Genomic DNA, 19,710 nt, shown 5'->3' with positions numbered 1-19,710 from the left:
TGCAGGATGCACTAAGGCTCACTCCAACTTTATTATTTAAAATTTTATTTCTGATTACAAATGCAATATGAGGTCAATATTGGAAAAATGTGGAATCAGAATAGGATAAAATAGGGAAAACCACAGCTCTCAAAAGCATTTAAAAGTAACTTTTACAGAGTATATATATCCTACACGTAGATTGTATAGATTGTACAAAAATTGTATTTTAGAGGATGGTAACACGATATGTGTTTATATTCAATAATGTAAGTCATTCCATTTTTTTCTATTTAATAAGGTAGTCTTGGCTATGTTCACCTACTTGATTTTTAATATAAATATTATATTCTACTTGTCAGTTTTCACACATACCAACACAAACACAACTGGATTTTGAAATGTCTGGCACTTTTTGGTCATTTAACATTAAAGGAAATACTTTTGATGGACTTTGTTTTTTTACACACTCCTTATATATTACTTTAGTAGCATTAGAATAATATACTTTGTGAAATAAAAAATTACTAATTCCTAGTTTTGAAATTCTGTTTCCAGGTTTTCATTTTGTAGAACTATGATGAACAGTTCTATGCATAAAGGTGATCTGAACTGTTTTTAAGATTCTTCAATATAGTGTCTATAAAGTTGAACTGAGAGGCAAAAGTCATGCATTATCAAAGCTCATAGAAAATTGCTGTCTTGTGTATCATTTAAAAATATTTTCCATTTTAACCATCAGTATGTGTGAGTATACCACAGACTATCTCTAAGAGAGTATGCCTTAGCATTAAGTTTTCTTTTTTGTTGTTTCAAAACACCATGTAAGTATAATCTTTCAGACTTTGAGTAGAAAAGATATTGCAGGTGTGTGTGTGTGTGTGTGTGTGTGTGTTTTCTGTGCTTGTGAGAGCAAGAGAGACAGAGACGGAGACAAAGACAGAGATACTAAGGATTGTAAAGGCGGCACAACTCTATCTCATTTTCAGATTTTAGCTATATAAAGAATCAAAGTACTAATTACATTCTGAAAAATCAAAATTATGCCCTAAATGATACAAATTATAATTCATAAACTTAATATAATTCATTATTTTTATTGTTCTCAATTCACTCAGATAATGCACATATAATTATAGGGCTACTATGCAAGGTTCTTTTCAGAACAGCAAGGGCTAGATGATTTCATAGCAACTAATTGTAATGCAATAATTCGGGAAGTTTTCTGAAAGCACAAATTTGAGTATGTTAAAATAGTTTCAAATTTTATTTTCCTTGGACGAAAGCTTCTTTTACAGTGTGAATGTATTTTAATGATAAATCTACACTTAAAAATCATATTAAAGGGAAACTATTTTTACTGATACATGCCAGGGGGTAAATAATGCTAAATGCATACCTTTTAAGAAAAGAATAAAATGGACTATGATATGTCTTTGTTTAAGCACAAAGTTCTCCAATTGTCCTTTGGATGAAAGTTGAATCACATTTTCTTTACTATAGAATCAAATCTGAGCATTTCAAGAGGTAAACAGTGATTCTTTGATGCCTTACTTCAAGGCATTCAGAGGAAATTAATCAAATTAATCCATCCTTCTTTCCACTGGTAACAAAAATTATTCACTGCTTTGGACTCAGGGCATTTCACAAGACCCTAATGAGTATTGGGAAGGAAAAAAAAAAGTATTAAATGGTGGCATTAAGGAGGAGACTGTAAAGCACTGAATATTCTTTTTTTTAATGCCAGATTGGAAATGTAATTGAGTGAAGCAGGCCCCGGGTGGTTGGAAGCATTGCAAAGTGCGTGGTCCACCTAAAGGTGGCAGCTGCTATCCAGCAACCATGGATCATTGCCACATTGGAATTCAGAACCAGGTTTGGCAGATATTCCAGTTTTTGTGGAAAAGAAAGAAATTCATATTTTAATGTGAGCTCTCTAAATTTTTGAGTGTTGATGTTAACAAAAAAAAGTCCTTGTGAGCTGAATCAAATAAGTCAGGAAGTTCCTCCTTGTTAAATGAAAAAGCATTATGTACTTGACCTTGGTCTTGCCCCTCCCCAATTTTAATCAAAGTCCTTAAAAGCATTTAGAAAATATTTAAGTGACAATTATTTCTTATGTCAATTTTTCCTTGAGGAGCATCAAGAGAAAAATGTATTTCCTTCCAAAAGCCATTGGTTGAAGACCAAGCAACTCTAATCGTTTGGCTAATATGATTGTTTATATATTTCCCAATAATCAAATAATTGTTCTCAGTTGATAAAGGGGAAGAGTATTTAAAAGATTATTTTTAAATTACAGCAATACAGGTATTTTTTGAAACAAAGGGATATTGCTTTCAATACATTTTTTGCCTAAAATGGATGGTCTCTTTCCATATCTCTTCCAAATCTCTGAACGAATTCTCACATTTTTTCAAAATTGTTGCTGTAAGCATGGTTAAGTTATATCACCTCTATAGCCAGACTCTCATATTCTGAATCCAGTTCTGATGTTGCTAGCTACTTCACCTTGTGTGTCTTACCCAAATTTCTTGAGTCCCAGGTTCCTCATCTAGAAAATAATGGTCACTTTGGGATCAACTTCAGAGGCTTACTATGAGGATTTTGTAAGGAAATCTTTAAAGCTATCAGTGATAGAAAGTGTTCCATACATCTTAGTTATCATTATGTCCTTTGAAGTCATTCTTTTTTCCTGGTTTACATGGAAATACTGCTGCAGATGTCAGAAGACACATTTTTCTCCCCCCTGAAACATTGCACATTTGTAGCAACCATCTTCATAGAGGAAAACAGAATTCTTATTCACTGCTGCACATATTTAATGTATTTTTGAGATCACTCTACCCCGTTTCTGGTCTTTATAAAGTTATCATAAAATTATAAGTGTCTTTGACATAATTATCTAGTTACTAGACACAAAAGTATCAATACAGGGGAACTCAGAGAGACTGAGTGATTTGCCTGGGATAAATAAATAAATAAAGTGGCAGAACTGGGACTAAAATTGTGTTTCTTTGTTTTGCTTTCATTATATATTTCTATCTAAATATATTTAAGTTGAAATTATAAATATTAAAAAAATTTGAATGCCTTAATTCATAGACTTTCTCCATTAAATTGGAAAGAGAAAACCATTATTTTTATAGGGAAATTTTGTCAATTAAGCTGCAGTATGCCAAACATCTGTGTACCTGTCAACCAATTCTACATGATTGACATAGTTTGCATTCATATACAGATATTCCTGCTTTTTGAGATCTAGTTTTACACATTGACATTTTAATATAAATGATCAATAGAAAATCATATTCCATGGGCATCATGAATGAGTCAACAAATTTATTTGGCTTACTCTAAATAAATATTTCTTAAATGTCACATTTGCACAGCATTAAAAGTTTTAAGCAAATACTCGTGAAGCATGCCCCTGTGACACTGATGATTGAATATATTGTCTCTTTCTAATGAAGAAAACAGTGTAGTTGCCAACTTTATATGAACTAAGGGAACTTCTCTGACCACATGAGATGTCATTTCAAAATAGATTTCCTTTGGAAGGATGATATTATGCTAAAATAATATGAGATTTATTTTTATTGCCCACTAAAGAACTAAGGAAAATACAGTGCCATGGAAATTGTTATTTTAATGCTGTATTCAAAAGAATAAAAGTTAAATATAGAACTTTGAATTGCTTTTCTTCTCTCCTCACTGGTACTATATGTTCGTATTCTGGAGATTGGGAAATTCAACTTCACACAACACATCCAGCTAATGAGATTGCAGAAACATTGTGCTCTCCATCATTTCCTTATCAGTGACAGTCCATTAAAAGCTGTAACCCAATGAAGTGAATTTCAGTTTTAAAGTTTTGCATTCTGAAAACGGTCTTCCCAAGACCATTAATAGATAAGATGGATGCCACATTTGTTGACAGTTCAAGATACTTTTACCCTACTAGAACTGTTTTGAAACCAACAGACCTATTATCTTCTTTTACAAAGAAATTTTATAGTGCTATTTTAGTGAATTGCAAAACTCTGAAGGAAATTTTACTTTTATTTACCTGTGTTTTTGTTTCCTTACACAATGCAGTAAAATATGTACAATGTGTGTTTGTAGTCTACATTTGAATTGCATCCTTTCAGAAAAATTGAATAGGTCTACTAAAAGCAATTTTCCTTTCGAGTGTGGCATGCTTTGTCCTTCTGAGAACAGAAAGATGATGATTTATTCCTGGATTCTTAATAGTTTTGGTTGCAATAAGTTAGTCATGATCACAATTGAATGTCAGGATTGTAAAATAATCAAAACAGCCTTTCCAAACTTAGTGTGGAGAAACTGAACAAATGCAAGCACAAAGATATGACTTCACCTCCTGACAAAGGAGGAGGAGGAGATTCCTGCCCAGACTGATGTCCCAAAGAAACAACCATGATTGTGAGGCATGGCATCCAGGGGGAGTTAAAGTCTTACTATTTTAGGTAATTTTTAAAATTGAAAATGTGTACAAGTTTCCTTCCATGAATGTAGTTAGAACATGTCAAAAAAGAACGGAATTCAACTCTCTGAATTCAGTCTCAGACGTTTCAGAAAATAGTAGGGATAGTCACCTGAAGCAATTAGGCTTTTGAGAAGAATGGCATATGGGCCACTGCTCTAGCTGTCCCTGAATGGGGACTGGAGACAAGGGCACAAATCTAGGTTTCTGGAGCTGCCCAATCAATAACTAGTGCCTTTGAAATATAAAATTCAGGAAACAATCAATGCATACTTAGGATTATTTGGTGATACAAAAAGTGCAGAAATAAATATGCCTGGAGATGGAGATACAGCTACTGATCTACAGTGCACAGAAAACTGGATACACTGAGTAGAGTGACAAATACATGGTGTGCTGAAGAGAAGAGCTGTGTTGTCCTGTCAGGTACTGAGATTAAAATCTGTTTACAAAAAATAAATAAATAAGAAAAAAAATCTGTTTACAACATTCAGCAAAAGAGGGTTGGCTCCCTTTGGAAATTTATTTGTACTTCAAAGGATGCTAAATAGAAACAGGATCGAAGATATGTTTGAAAGAAATATGCTGTATTTGAAGTGGAATCATCTCCCATCTTTAGTGAAAATAGCTCCATAATATCCCAGAAGCCAGGAGCACTATAGAGAGATTGTTTGGGTGGAATTACCAAATACACTTACTTACATTAAATTAATATCAATAGTAGTCAATACACTTTGATCATTTTCTATATATAGTAGTATACTTTATGTGGCTTATGTTATTAATCTATGAGGAGTCACTCAATGTTTGTCAACGTCACAAATTAATAAATTGAGTTTAATACAGATTAGGTATCTTTTCTCAAGATTATGAAACTAGAAAGCATCAGAATAAGAGTTTTCAAACCCTTATTTAGCAAGGCAGTATATACTTCCGAATGCATATGATTAAGAAACAAGTTATCTCATACTTTATGTTATTTGATACTAAGAGACTCAGTCAGTCCTTCTGAGGGTACAGGTAACGGTAAACGCTTTTTCTTTCCACCCAAAAGCTTCAGATAAAATGTTTTTCAGTGAATTGACTGTAAATAAAATTTTAATTTTATCTTAACAATATGCTAGAAAGATAGTTTTAAAAGCTTTTCATAATTCAAGATGATTTATATAATTTATATAATGTTCACATTAATTAAAACATGGTAACTGGGGTATACGTATGGATAATTAGATTAAGTTGGTAAACTAAATATTCTGTCTAACATAGATTATAAATTTGAGTGGACAAGAAAAATATGTTGCAATATCCATTTGAGCAACAGCAGCTTCTTAGTACAAACACCATGCTTAATATAACTATCCCTAGATATAAGTGAAAAATATCAATTATCACAGTTTTGCTTTTTGCTTTTTTTAGTAAACAAAAGAGATATTAAGTTTCAGAATGATGAGCTCAACTTTCTTATTCCATGTGTCATTAGGATGTGGTATATAAATATTCTCCAACTTTGCTCTATATCTTCACAACAAAGTGCAATGATAAACTAATGCTTTGCAATCTGAAAATTCCATTTGTCACTTTTTTCCTCTAAGGGTGTCAGATTGAAAAACCTTTCTGATTTATGATCTGTGCTTCAATTACAGTTGAATTCAAGACTACATGAAAGAACTTGGTGCTGACAGTATTCAGTTTTCACATGGATATGGTTTTCCAAGACACCATAGTTTTCTGCTCCTTGTCCTTACTCATCTGTCTACTTGCCTCTTAGATTAAATATTTTCAACAAATATGCTTATTTGAAAGGGTCTTGTTTGAATTTTAATGTTATTATTTTGCTGCCCCATTTATACCTTATACTTAAATAAATTGCTACTCCCCACTGCTGTAGCTTGTTACAAAGTCTCCATTGTGGATTACAAAAATGTTTCATAATATCTGACCCTGAGGTGGCTAACATGATTCCAACACAGTATCTACAGGATAAATCCAAGCACCTCAAGGATAGATAGGTGTAGAAAGATCAAGTTAACAAAAACTAACACTTATAATATGAAAAAAAAAACTAGAACAACATGCAGTGCTTAACAAATAATGTACTGAGAAGAATATGAATATTACAATGTCTATATTTGTTGTCACTCACATAGAAGTATGGTGTTATCATTAGTCATTGAATTAGCCTAGCTAGATTTTGATGGCTAAGAACACTCTCCAAATAGGCATCTTGATTTTTTCCACTGAGATGGGATTGGAATTTCAGTTCTCCAACTAAGAGATGTTTTATATCAACCCAACTTGACATAATTAGCCAATTCTCAATTTAATGTGTCATCCAATCTCTCCCCACTGATGTTCATAAATTTTGTATACACTCTGATTTCATTGGATTATTCATTATTTTTGACTTGACTCTCTATTCCAAGGGAAAAATAAAAGGTTTTGTAGTACATTATAGTAGTTGCTAGATCATATACCTAAATTTTAGCTTCTTTTCACATTTATAATCATAAATCTATTAAATTAATTTCCAGAACATTTTGAAATATAGCTGGATTGAGATACACATTCTTGTCATGTTTAGATACGTCTGTTGGTACTTATGCTTTCTTTGAATTTTATTAAACATTGAATTGATTTTATCAAGTATAAAAATATATTCTCTCTTAAGATTTAATTGCTATTTACTAGTGATATTTGAGATTTGCTTTTTTTAAAATAATGCAAGTCAATCTGTGGTTTGACACAGTAAAGTCCATTTCAACTTATAGCACAGAACTATTTAAATAATATGAGAATTCGTTGATTTTAGGTATATGAAAATTTCCTTTCTAAAGACCTGTGATTCTTGTACCTTTCAACATGGTAGTTTTTGTAGATCTTTTAAAAAATTTCTTCATTATTATGGTACTATTCAGTATTCTTCTCATATATTCATCAATGATGCTAATGTATCTTAATATAAATAATCAATTTTATTTAGTAATTAAATAAATTACCATAGAATTATTTTTAAAATACCTTATGATTTTACAACATTTATATTAGGAGTCATCAAGCTCTAAGATATTTTTCCTGAAGAGATCTGGCAAGATTTTATATAAATTTTGAGTAAATGCTTATTTTTGCCTTTTTTCTACTTTATTTCATATTCACACCACAATAATGACTCTTCTAATTTAAAATATAAACCATAGAGATTTCCTTAAAGGTGGCAGGGGAGGACTGGAACTGTCAAAGACAGAGTGACAGGTGGGGTTGGGAATAAGTGAACGGTCTTGACAGACTCAAAGTTGCTGGCAGCTTGGAACTGCACCTGGTAGGACAGTGGATGGATCTTGCAACTGTACACTTTGGACATAAACTGGTTAGTGGGCTGCTTGGGCCGGCATTCAGCATGCACCATGAAGAGCAATGTGAGGGAAACTGGTACCCAAGTAGGGGCCTTCTGTGTGGTGCTGTCTCAATGGTGTCTTAGGTGTGGAATTGTCCATGCACTTGGGGCAGTAGAGCTTCACCAGGGCCTCACCTGGGGTGTCAGAAAGGCTATTGGAAAGCATTGGCTTGTTCTCACAGTGCACATGGGGCAGTAGCCGAACTCTCCCTGCTGGTACTTTTCCAACATCTGGGTGGTGCCATGGTTTGTGAGGATATAGGTGGTCTGGGTGAACCCATACAGCATCTTGGCTGACTGCTTAATCAGGGTTCTCTGGTTGGGGTTGTCTTCGAGCTCTTCATCAGGCTCCAGGTCCAAGATCATGTCTAGAGCTTGTCTACAGTGAGGCACCTGCTCATTGAGTTGACTGAGATTAAATTTGTCCTGGATGGAGTCTTCATCCACTTCACAGAAGAATTCATAGTCATGGAGCCCACAGAACCAGTATAAATAACACTTCCTGATGTTTAAATCATTTTTTTTTAATTTGTCATTTATTTTTCCTTACTGATTTCCTGATGCTTCTTTGTCTCTGTAATTTTGCTTTCTTGAGTGATCATAAAAGTCTTTGAAAGTTAGGGGTCTTTTTTTTCTTTTGTTTTGCAAAGCATGCCATGATTAAAATGTGTTTCTACTTATTTTAATGAATTAATAAAAATATGGGAATGATATTTTTAATTTCTATGTACTTTTAAGTGTTTATTGAACATAGTATCGGTAAAGACTAGTAACCACATCAAAAGAGTTCAGCTCAATGGATTGATTTCACATGTCAGAAGATACCTGCTTAGTCAGACTCAGATCAAAAACAGAATACCAATAACCTAGCACATTCTCATCTCAGTAAAAACTGTTCCAGTTAACTGCTCTCATGACTTCTAAAACCAGAGATTCGTCCTGTCTTTTTTTGTACTTAGTATTGATAAATTATGCATTATGCACATTATAGACGATCAATTCCCATTGTGTGAGTATTCCACAATTTTCACGGCTTCTCCTATGAGTGGATATTTACGTGGGTAGCACCCAGTTTGGGCTTACAAATAATGCTATAATGAATATTCTAGTGCATGCCTTTCAGTGAACTTATGAATGCATTCCTGTTGGGTTTAGGTATATATATAGGAGTGGAGCTGATTATCTTTGGAACTGTGTATCTTCAGCTTTTGTAAATACTGCAGTTTTTCGAACTGTCCTTATGCTTGAGGTTTTTTTTTTTCTATTGATACCAATTTTTTTTAGTACATCTTTATTGGAGTATAATTGCTTCACAATACCATGTTTCTGTTGCACAACAAAGCAAATCAGCCGTATGCATACACATGTCCCCATGTCCCCTCCCTCTTAAGCCTCCCTCCCATCCTCCCTATCCCACCCTTCTAGGTCACCTCAAAGCACCGAGCTGATCTCCCTGTGCTATGCTGCTTCTTCCCACCAGCCAACTGTTTTACATTCGGGAGTGTATATACATCAATGCTACTCTCACTTTGCCCCAGCTTCCCCCTCCCACCCCACGTCATCAAGTCCATTTTCTATGTCTACCTCTTTATTCCTGCCCTGCAACTAGGTTCATCAGTACTATTTTTTTTTAGATTCCATATATATGCATTAACATATGGTGACATACTTCACTCTGTATGACAGACTCTAGGTCCACCCACCTCACTACAAATAACTCAATTTAGTTCCTTTTTATGGCTGAGTAATATTCCATTGTATATATGTGCCACATCTTCTTTATCCATTCCTCTGTTGATGGACACTTAGGTTGGTTCCATGTCCTGGCTATTGTAAATAGTGCTGCAATGAACATTGGGGTGCATGTCTCTTTTTGAATTATGGTTCTCTCAGAGTATATGCCCAATAGTGGGATTGCTAGGTCATATGGTAGTTCTTTTTTTAGTTCTTTAAGGACTCTCCATACTGTTTTCCATAGTTGTTGGATCAATTTACATTCCCACCAACAGTGCAGGAGGGCTCCCTTTTCACCACACCCTTTCCAGCATTCATTGTTTCTAGATTTTTTGATAATGGCCATTCTGACTGGCGTGAGGTGATACCTCATTGTAGTTTTGATTTGCATTTCTCTAATAATTAGTGATGTTGAGCATCTTTTCATGTGCCTTTTGGCCAACTGTATGTCTTCCTTGGTGAAATGTCTATTTAGGTCTTCTGCCCACTTTTTAACTGGATTGCTTGCTTGTTTGATATTGAGCTGCATGAGCTATTTGTATATTTTGGAGATTAATCCTTTGTTGTTTTATTTGCAAATATTTTCTCCCATTCGGAGGGTTGTCTTTTTGTCTTGTTTATGGTTTCCTTTGCTGTGCAAAAGCTTTTAAGTTTAATTAAGTCCCATTTGTTTATTTTTGGTTTTATTTCTGTTACTCTAGGAGGTGGGTCAAAAAAGTTCTTCCTGTGGTTTATGTCAGAGTGTTTTTCCTATGTTTTCCTCCAAAAGTTTTATAGTGTCTGGTCTTACATTTAAGTCATTAATCCATTTGGAGTTTATTTTTGTGTATGGTGTTAGGTAGTGTTCTAATTTCATTCTTTTACATGTAGTTCTCCAGTTTTCCCAGCACCACTTATTGAAGAGGCTGTCTTTTCTCCATTGTATGTTCTTGCCTCCTTTGTCATAAAACAGGTGTCCATATGTGCATGGATTTATCTCTGGTCATTCTGTCCTGTACCATTGATCTATATTTGTTTTTGTGCCAGTACCTTACTGTCTTGATTACTGTAGCTTTGTGGTATAGTTTGAAGTCAGGGAGCCTAATTCCTCCAACTCCATTTTTTTTTTCTCAAGCTTGCTTTGGCTATTTGGGGTCTTTTGTGTTTCCATATGAATTGTAAGATTTTTGGTTCCAATTCTGTGAAGAATGCCATTGGTAGTTTGATAGGGATTACACTGAATCTGTAGATGGTTTAGGCTATATCGTCATTTTCACAATATTGATTCTTCCAATCCAAGAACATGGTATATTTCTCCAACTGTTTTTTGTCATCTTTGGTTTCTTTCATCAGTGTTTTACAGTTTTCTGAGTACAAGTCTTTTGCCTCCTTAGGCAGGTTTATTCCTAGGTATTTTATTCTTTTTGCTGTAGTGGTAAATGGGAGTGTTTCCTTAATTTCTCTTTCTGATTTTTTGTTGGTGGTGTGTAGGAATGCCAGAGATTTCTGTGCATTAATTTTGTATCCTGCAACTTTATCAAACTCATTGATTAGTTCTAGTAGTTTTCTGGTGGTATCTTTAGGATTTTCTATGTATAGCATCATGTTATCAGCAAAGAGTGACGGTTTTAATCCTTATTTTTCCAGTTTGTATTTCTTTTTTTTCTCTGATTGCCATGGCTAGGACTTCCAAAACTATGATGAATAAGAGTGGCAAGAGTGGACATCCTTCTCTTGTTCATGATCCTAGTGGAAATGCTTTCAGCTTTTCACCATTGAGTATGATGCTTGCTGTGGGTTTGTCATATATGGACTTTATTATGTTGAGGTAGGTTCCCTCTATGCCCACTTTCTGGAGGGTTTTTATAATAAATTGGTGTTGAATTTTGTCAGAAGCTTTTTCTGCATCTACTGAGATGATCATATTGTTTTTATTCCTTAAATTGTTAATGTGGTGTATCACATTGATTGATCTGCATATATTGAAGAATCCTTGCATCCCTGGGATAAATCCCACTTGATCATGGTGTGTGATCCTTTTAATGTGCTGTTGGATTCTGTTTGCTAGTGTTTTGTTCAGGATTTTTACATCTCTGCTCATCAGTGATATTGGCCTGTAGTTTTCATTTTTTGTGATACCTTTTTCTGGTTTTGGTATCAGGGTGCTGGTGGCTTCGTATAATGAATTTGGGAGTGTTTCTCCCTCAGCAATTTTTTGGAAGAGTTTGAGAAGGATTGGTGTTTGCTCTTCTCTAAATGTGCTCTTCTCTAAATGTTTGATAGAATTCACCTGAGAAGCCATCTTGTCCTGGACATTTTTTTGTTGGAAGATTTTTAATTATGGTTTCAATTTCATTACTTGTCATAGGTCTATTCATATTTTCTAATCCTTCCTGGTTCAGTCTTGGAAAATTGTACCTTTCAAAGAATTTGTCCATTTCTTCACGGTTGTCCATTTTATTGGCATATGGTTGTTTGTAGTAGTCTCTTATAATCCTTTGTATTTCTGCAGTGTCAGTTGTGATTTCTCCTTTTTCATTTCTAATTTTATTGATTTGTGTCCCCTCCCTCTTTTTCTTGATGATTCTGTCTAAGGGTTTATCAATTTTGTTTATCTTCTCAAAGAACCAGCTTTTAGTTTTATTGATCTTTGCTATTGTTTTCTTCATTTCTATTTCATTTATTTCTGCTCTGATCTTTATGATTTCTTTCCTTCCTCTGACTTTGGGTTTTCTTTGCTCTTCTTTCTTTAGTTGTCTTAAAAGTAACATTAGATTGTTTATGTGAGATTTTTCTTGTTTCTTGAGGTGAGATTGAATTGCTGTAAACTTCCCTCTTAGAACTGCTTTTGCTGTGATGCATAGGTTTTGGGTCATTGTGTTTTCATTGTCATTTGTTTCTATGTATTTTTTTATTTCTTCTTTGATTTCTTCAGTGATCTCTTGGTTATTTAGGAGCGCACTGTTTAACTTCCATGTTTTTTTGTGTTTTTTACAGGTTTTTTCCTGTAATTGATTTCCAATCTCATAGTGTTGTGGTCAGAAAAAATGCTTAATAGTTTTCAATTTTCTTAAATTTACCGAGGCTTGATTTGTGACCCAAGATGTGATCTATCCTGGAGAATGTTCCATGAGCACTTGAGAATAAAGTGTATTCCATCACTTTTGGGTGGAATGTTCTATAAATATCAATTAGATCTATGTGGTCTATTATGTCATTTAAAGTTTGTGTTTCCTTATTAATTTTCTGTCTGGATAATCTGTCCATTGGTGTAAGTGAGGTGTTAAAGTCCCCTACTATTATTTTGTTACTGTTGATTTTTCCTTTCATGGTTGATAGCATTTGCCTTATGTATTGAAGTGCTCCTATGTTGGGTGCATAAACGTTTATAATTGTTATATCTTCTTTTTGGACTGATCCTTTGATTATTATGGAATGTCCCTCCTTATCTCTTGGAACAGTCTTTATTTTAAAGTCTATTTTATCTGATACAAGTATTGCTACTCCAGCTTTCTTTTGATTTCCATTTGCATGGAATATCTATTTCCATCCCTTCACTTTCAGTCTGTATGTGTCCCTAGGACTGAATTGGGTCTCTTGTAGGCAGCATATATATGGGTCTTTTTTTGTATCCATTCAGCCAGTCCGTGTCCTTTGGTTGCAGCATTTAGTTTATTTACTTTCAAGGTTATTATTGATATGTATGTTCCTATTACCATTTTCTTAATTGTTTTCGGTTTGTTTTTGTGGGTCTTTTTCTTCTCTTTGTGTTTCCTGCTTAGGGAAGTTTCTTTAGCATTTGTTGTAAACTGTTTTCATGGTGCTGAATTCCCTTAGCTTTGGTTTGTCTGAAAAGCTTTTGACTTCTCCATCAAACCTGAATTAAATCCTTGCTGGGTACAGTAATCTTGGTTGTAGGTTTTTTTCTTTCATCACTTTAAGTATATCCTGCCACTCCCTTCTGGCTTGCAGGGTTTCCACTGAAAAATCAGCTGATAACCTTACGGGGATTCCTTTGTATATTATTTTTTTGTTTTTCTCTTGCTGTTTTAATATTTTTCTTTGCATTTAATTTTTGTTAATTTGATGAATATGTGTACTGGTGTATTTTTCCTAGGTTTTATCCTGTATTGGGACTCTCTGTGCTTCCTGGATTTGGGTGACTCTTTCCTTTCCCATGTTAAGGAAGTTTTCCACTATAATCTCTTCAAATATTTTCTCAGACCATTTGTTTTTCTCTTCTTCTTCTGGGACGCCTATAATTTGAATGTTGGTGCATTTAGTATTGTCCCAGTGGTCTCTGAGATTGTCTTCAATTCTTTTCATTCTTTTTTTCTTTATTTTTCTCCTCAGCAGTTATTTCCACCATTTTGCCTTCCAGCTCACTTATTCATTCTTCTGCTTCCGCTATTCTTTTACTGATTCCTTCTAGTGTGTTTTTCATTTCAGTTATTGTGTTGTTCATCTCTGTTTGTTTGTTCTTTAGTTCTTCTAGGTCTTTGTTAAACACTTCTTGTATTTTCTCAATCCGTGCTTCCATTCTATTTCTGAGATTCTGAATCATCTTTGCTATCATTACTCTGAATTCTTTTTCAGGTAGATTGCCTATTTCCTTTTCATTTACTTGGTCTTGTAGGTTTTTACCTTGCTCCTTCAACTGTGACATATTTTTTTGCCATCTCATTTTTTTTTTTTTTAATGAGTAGGTTGTGTTCCTGTTTTACTGGTTGTTTGGCCTGAGGCTTCCAACACTAGAGTTTGTAGGCTATTGAGTAGAGATGGTCTTTGTGCTGAGATGAGGACCTCTGGGAGACCTCACTCTGAAGAATATTCCCTGGAGTCTGAGGTTCTCTGTTAGTCCAGTGGTTCAGACTCAGAGCTCCCATTGCAAGAGCTTCCGCCCGACCCTGAGGTCACGAATCAAGATCCCACAAGCCATGTTGGGCAGCAAAAAAAAGAAAAAAACAAAGAACAGTAACAAAGTAAAAATAAAATTAGACTAGGAAACTAACAGATTTATTAGAAAAAATGTAAAAATAAAAATATATATGAATCAACAACTGGAATGTACATCAGTACCCTGTAGCAAAAAAGAGGAGGAGGGAAAAGGAAAAAAAAAAAAGGTGGGGGAGAGAAGGCCTTGGCTGTGGAGAGCAATGCCTAAGTAAGGGTGAGGTTTGGGTGGTGTATGGGGCCAATGCTCAGGACCCACAAGGCTGGAAAACGTCCTGAGGGCTGTGGGGGGTGGGGCTTATACTCAAGGAACAGTAGGAACCCAGGCGTGCCACCCGCCCCTGGTCTCAGAGGGTAGGGGACCTCACCTGGGAGCCCAGCAGGGGCAGAGCAAATGCCCTCCTCTCCTCTCCTGCTCCTCTGGTCTGGGGTCTGGGAGGGTCCCTCCTGCCTGCCTCTCTGATCTCCCAGGCCTCTCTCCTATGTCCCCAGGACCAATACGGTAGGGGGAAAAGGGGGCCTTGGAGGTCAGGGGACCAGCCTGTGGTCTCAGCAGGCTCCCTGTGCCCAAGTGAGTAGGGTAATCACCCTCTGCTCCTCTCCTGATCCTCCTGGATGGCCCCTCCTATCTGCCACTCCTGATCTCCCCAGCCTCCCTCCTATGTCCTCAGGACCCATGTGGCCTGGATGGGGCTTTGAGGGGAGGGGGAATTGGCTTGGGAACTCAGCAGGCTCCCCGGCCCGAGGGACGCCAATCCTGTCTGGGCTCCACTTCTCCCCCATCGGTCTGCCTACATCCTACTCGTTCACTCTGAGGTTCCTCCTGTCTCCTTGGGGGTCAGAGTCCCCTACCAGTGGCTGGCAGACACCCTAGTTGTGGGGAGAAGCTAACTCTGCGTGTTCCCACACCGCCATCTTGACTCCTCCCCTGTGCTTGAGTTTTGAGGTACATAATTTACTTTGATATTTATAAGAAATCTAAAAACTCAGCTTTTATTTTCCTATTTACACAAACTTTCAGAAATGTGTGTTTTAACTTCAAAATATTTTATCACATTTTGTTATAATTACTAGTTTTATAACATTGTGGCAAGAAAATGTGATGTAAACCCTTATAATTTATCTGTTTTCAAGTGTGTTGCAATTTATTTTAAAATGTCCAAAGTATGTTGGAAAAATAGGAGGCAGAAAGTGGATAGAGTGAGAACATAGTTACATAGAAAGAACAGTCTACAGTTTAGTAGATAAACGACCTCAATTTCCTTTTTCTATTATCTTCTTGTTATGTTGAAATTTTTTCCTTTTTCATACTATCATTGATTTCTTATTAACTTCTTTTTTACCTTATCATTTTTTTCTAACACTCAATGGTTTCAGACTAATCATATCCCTAATTTAGACTGGTATATTTGTAAATATCAATTGACATTTCTCTCATTCTTCATCACTTTTTAAATAGTTTTTGTGTATAATTATTTTTTTTAACATTTTTATCAAACATTTGGGTAATTTGTTTCTCTCTGAATACATGTAGTTATCGCATCTTTAAAACTCAGACTTTATACTTTGCTTTTGATTCAGGAATTTAACCAAAAAAAGAATTATTGCTGTGACATTTATAATCATATTAATGTTTCTTGTTGTCTTAGGGCCTCTAGTGTGGCTGTAATTTTTAGATTTTGTTTTTTACTTTCTTAGCAGTATTTTTTAATCTCACCTAAACCCATTTTTGCCTCATTATTCCTTTTTCATTCCAGCCTGTTCTTCCCATCTAATTAGTTATTGCTGTTTTATAGACATTATGTATTTTTATGTGATTATGACAACAAAAGTTTTCCTGAAATTCCTCCTAGGTCATTGAGTGTTTTTTTGACACATATGTACTGGGCTCCTATTTTCCAAAAATGATTCTAGGTCTTGGGGACTGATCAACTAGCAAGGAAAACTTGAGTTCTTGCACTTGAGGAACTTGAATTCTGGCAGGGGCAAGGGAGGCAATCAATAAAATATTTGGAAAATAAAAGAATAAACATAGTAGATAAAAATTCATGTTATGAAAAAAATCTAACAGGCCAAGAGTTTTCATAGTACATTGGGGCAGTTGATGTGGAGTGGTCAGGCGTGGCCTCTGTGAGGAATGAAATTGAAGGAGTAAGCCAGGCGATTATGTGGGGAAAGCCATTTCCAGACAAAGAAATATCCTGTGCAAAAGACTTAAGTCAGGTCTAGTACAAAATACATCTTCTCACCATTGGAAAAATATTACTTTCATGTACATTTGCATCTTTACACTGTCAAAGTATCATTATTTAGTTTAATACAGTCTTTGCTCCAATTATCACAAACAAATGTAGAAATGCATTATCTCTTCTTTGGATGAACTTAATCTGGATACTTTATCAGAATATTTTAAGGTATATCATGAGCTACAATTTGTTAATATAAAACTTAAAGAGCCAGTTAAAAAATATGAAGTTGATTTTTTTATCATTAATTTAGAACAATTTTACATGCTTCCAATTAATTTAGAGATTACCAAAAAAAGGGCATTTAAAAAGCATTTGATCTTCAGAAAACCTTTACTAAGTAATTATAAGCTCTTAAGATCACTTTCCTTTAGGGCTTCCCTGGTGGCACAGTGGTTGAGAGTCCGCCTGCCGATGCAGGGGACACATGTTCGTGCCACGGTCCGGGAAGATCCCACATGCCGCGGAGTGGCTAGGCCCGTAAGCCATGGCCGATGAACCTGCGTGTCCAGAGCCTGTGCTCCACAACGGGAGAAGCTGCAACAGTGAGAGGCCTGCGTACTGCCAAAAAAAAAAAAATCACTCTCCTTTGAAAAGGAAAGCATGTGTTCTTTTGTTTTTCATTCTGGGCAAAAGAAGTTTGCTCAATATTTTCCAAAATAAATATTTCTAGATGCACAGTAAGTTAGCAAAAGACGAGAATTTGAGCTATGTAAATTTTGAAAATTTTAGTGGATTATGTTTGTCACTAATTTCTAGTACTGACTCCTCTCACTAGATCTTTTTAGAACTGTATTTAGTTTTTTGCTGTTGTTGTTTCTTTTTTTTTTTTTTTTTTTGCATATTGCCTTTATTTTGCAGAAAATGTTTTGCTCATTGTCTTTGGCTATTTTTTTCAGAAGAAAAATATTGCCATTGTATGTTTAACAATACAAGAGGCAATTACATATGCTCAAAATAAACGCATTCTATTGGGCAGAACAGTGAAATTTCCATTTCAGTTAAAGTCTGTTGTCCTCAACTATGAATTTATTATTTTGTCCCTAACAGCTTAACTATAAGTATGATAGCTGTCACAAAAGGGACCTGAAAACTACTCTGAAGAAACAAGAAATGCAATTGAAAGTATGCTTTTTATTTCACTAAATAAGACGAGTTGAGTTTATTAATTCTAGTGTGTCAAATCTTCTATATTCTGTAAGAGACACAAACAAATAAGTTTCTGGATCTTAGCAAACAAAATTTTATTATGATCAAGTAATGGTGATTTAATAGTCCAACTGAGTTTTGTTTCCATACTTAAATTCATCTGTAGCATACAAACACGACATAGGACTACACTTGTGTTGCAGATGATGGGTGGGGTTATTTTTTTGATGAACAACAGAACATATATTGCTTTTCATATTTTAAAGTGAAGTTAATAAGATTTTTTTTTCTTTCTTGACCTATGAGACTGTCATTTTGTACCTAGATCAAATCCTGAGTAAAAGTGGTAGACATAAAAAAAAAATAGTGTATATTTTAAGGAAAGGCTTTGGTTTACATGGAAGGTGGTGACAGGGATATCCATGAGGTTATGAGGCCAAGGTGTGATATTGGCTGTCAGGAATATCTGTGGCCAGGACATGGTTCTTATAGAGTGAGAATCCTGAGGAGAAGGGACCTGAGATTATTTGGGTAAGATAGTGTTCACTGGGAAGGACTGGACTCCCAGCCCATTAGGTAGCTATGCTGTCTGAGACCCTGGTGTGAAGGTGCTCTGCTAGCTGACCACAGGTTGGGGTACTGATGCAGTCCTGTTGTGCTCAGGAGTAACATGATAGTATGTACACACATGCTGAGGCTGGGCTAAGTTCATGGGATCAGATCATGGACAACTTGCAAATGAATTGTCAGAATAGGTTGGAGAATTTTTCCAATGAGTGTATGGGCTAAGTATGAGCTTGTCCAAGTGGGGAGGAGTCCTAGGCACAGCTTTGAGGACAGGGACAGGGATGTGTGAACTGTGGTTCCTCAGCATAGAGCATTTTTCACAGCCATGGGTGGAGAAAAGTGAGACAGGACCTCCAAACTGAGGATGGGGGTTGACAGCAGATAGGAGGAACTGAGTCCGGGGATAAGCTACTTCCATTAGTAATACCCAGGTTGCTGTTTGTCTCTGGGTTCTTCCATCTTATCTTTGTGATCCCTGCTTCTTTTTGCATCACAGCAAGCCCTTGCAAATGAGTTGTATTTAGTTTTAAGAGCTGTAATCTCTTTCTGGTAAGCCTTGACAGATATGCATTGAGTCTTGAGAATGCCATGGCTAGTAGTCATCCCCTGTAGACCCTCAACTCATACTATATGAATTTAGAGCTTTTATTTATGTAAGAAGTTTCATATGCACATATGAATTGGACTGACCCCCCAGGCACCCACTCTCTGTTCACACACTTCCAGAAGTGGTTGCTCTCCATCACAAAATCCAAGATAAAACAACACATGGTGTTCGGGTCCAGGCCAGCCATACTCAATTTCAGCACTGGGAGCATCCTCCTGCTGTTATTGGTGACCATCACCTGGTTGGTGAGCTCTCTGAAGTGCAGCCATATCTAACTTTTCTTGGTTGACACTGGGGTCACCCTTCTCCCTGCCAGCCTGTAGCTCTCACTTCAAGGAGCTCAGCTGGTGGTCCACTCTATTGCAGGCTATTCTACAAGTTCCGGACGCCGAGGGAGATTGTCCTCTTGCTGACCCTTCCTCATGGCCCTCCAACCCAGACTTACTTACCCAAGAGCCATATTTAACTCCTTTCAACAGCCACTCTTCCAAGAAAAGGAGCAGCAAAGGTCCACAGTTCCCAGGCAGAGACCTGTGAGGAGAAGACTTGAAGGTAGGGGAGGGGCAGAGGGGTGAAGAAAGAGGATATTCCCCTTGAACTC

At 35.8% G+C, this 19,710-nt stretch overlaps 2 pseudogenes; both read right to left on the bottom strand.

The window, feature by feature from the left end:
• LOC149743818 (casein kinase II subunit beta-like) overlaps positions 1-16,267 on the bottom strand; it is a 25,182-nt pseudogene extending 8,915 nt beyond the window's left edge.
• The window catches only part of LOC149743817 (T-box transcription factor T pseudogene), a 20,553-nt pseudogene continuing 9,158 nt past the window's right edge, over positions 8,316-19,710 (bottom strand).

Source organism: Delphinapterus leucas, unplaced genomic scaffold (genome assembly GCF_059928025.1).
Source record: "Delphinapterus leucas isolate spDelLeu-1000000601 "Yukka" unplaced genomic scaffold, BTC_Dleu_Yukka2 spDelLeu_asBTCV2_sq69, whole genome shotgun sequence".
Lineage (NCBI taxonomy): Eukaryota > Metazoa > Chordata > Mammalia > Artiodactyla > Monodontidae > Delphinapterus > Delphinapterus leucas.
Note: the sequence above shows the minus strand (reverse complement) of the source record. Positions and strands in the feature narration are given on the sequence as shown.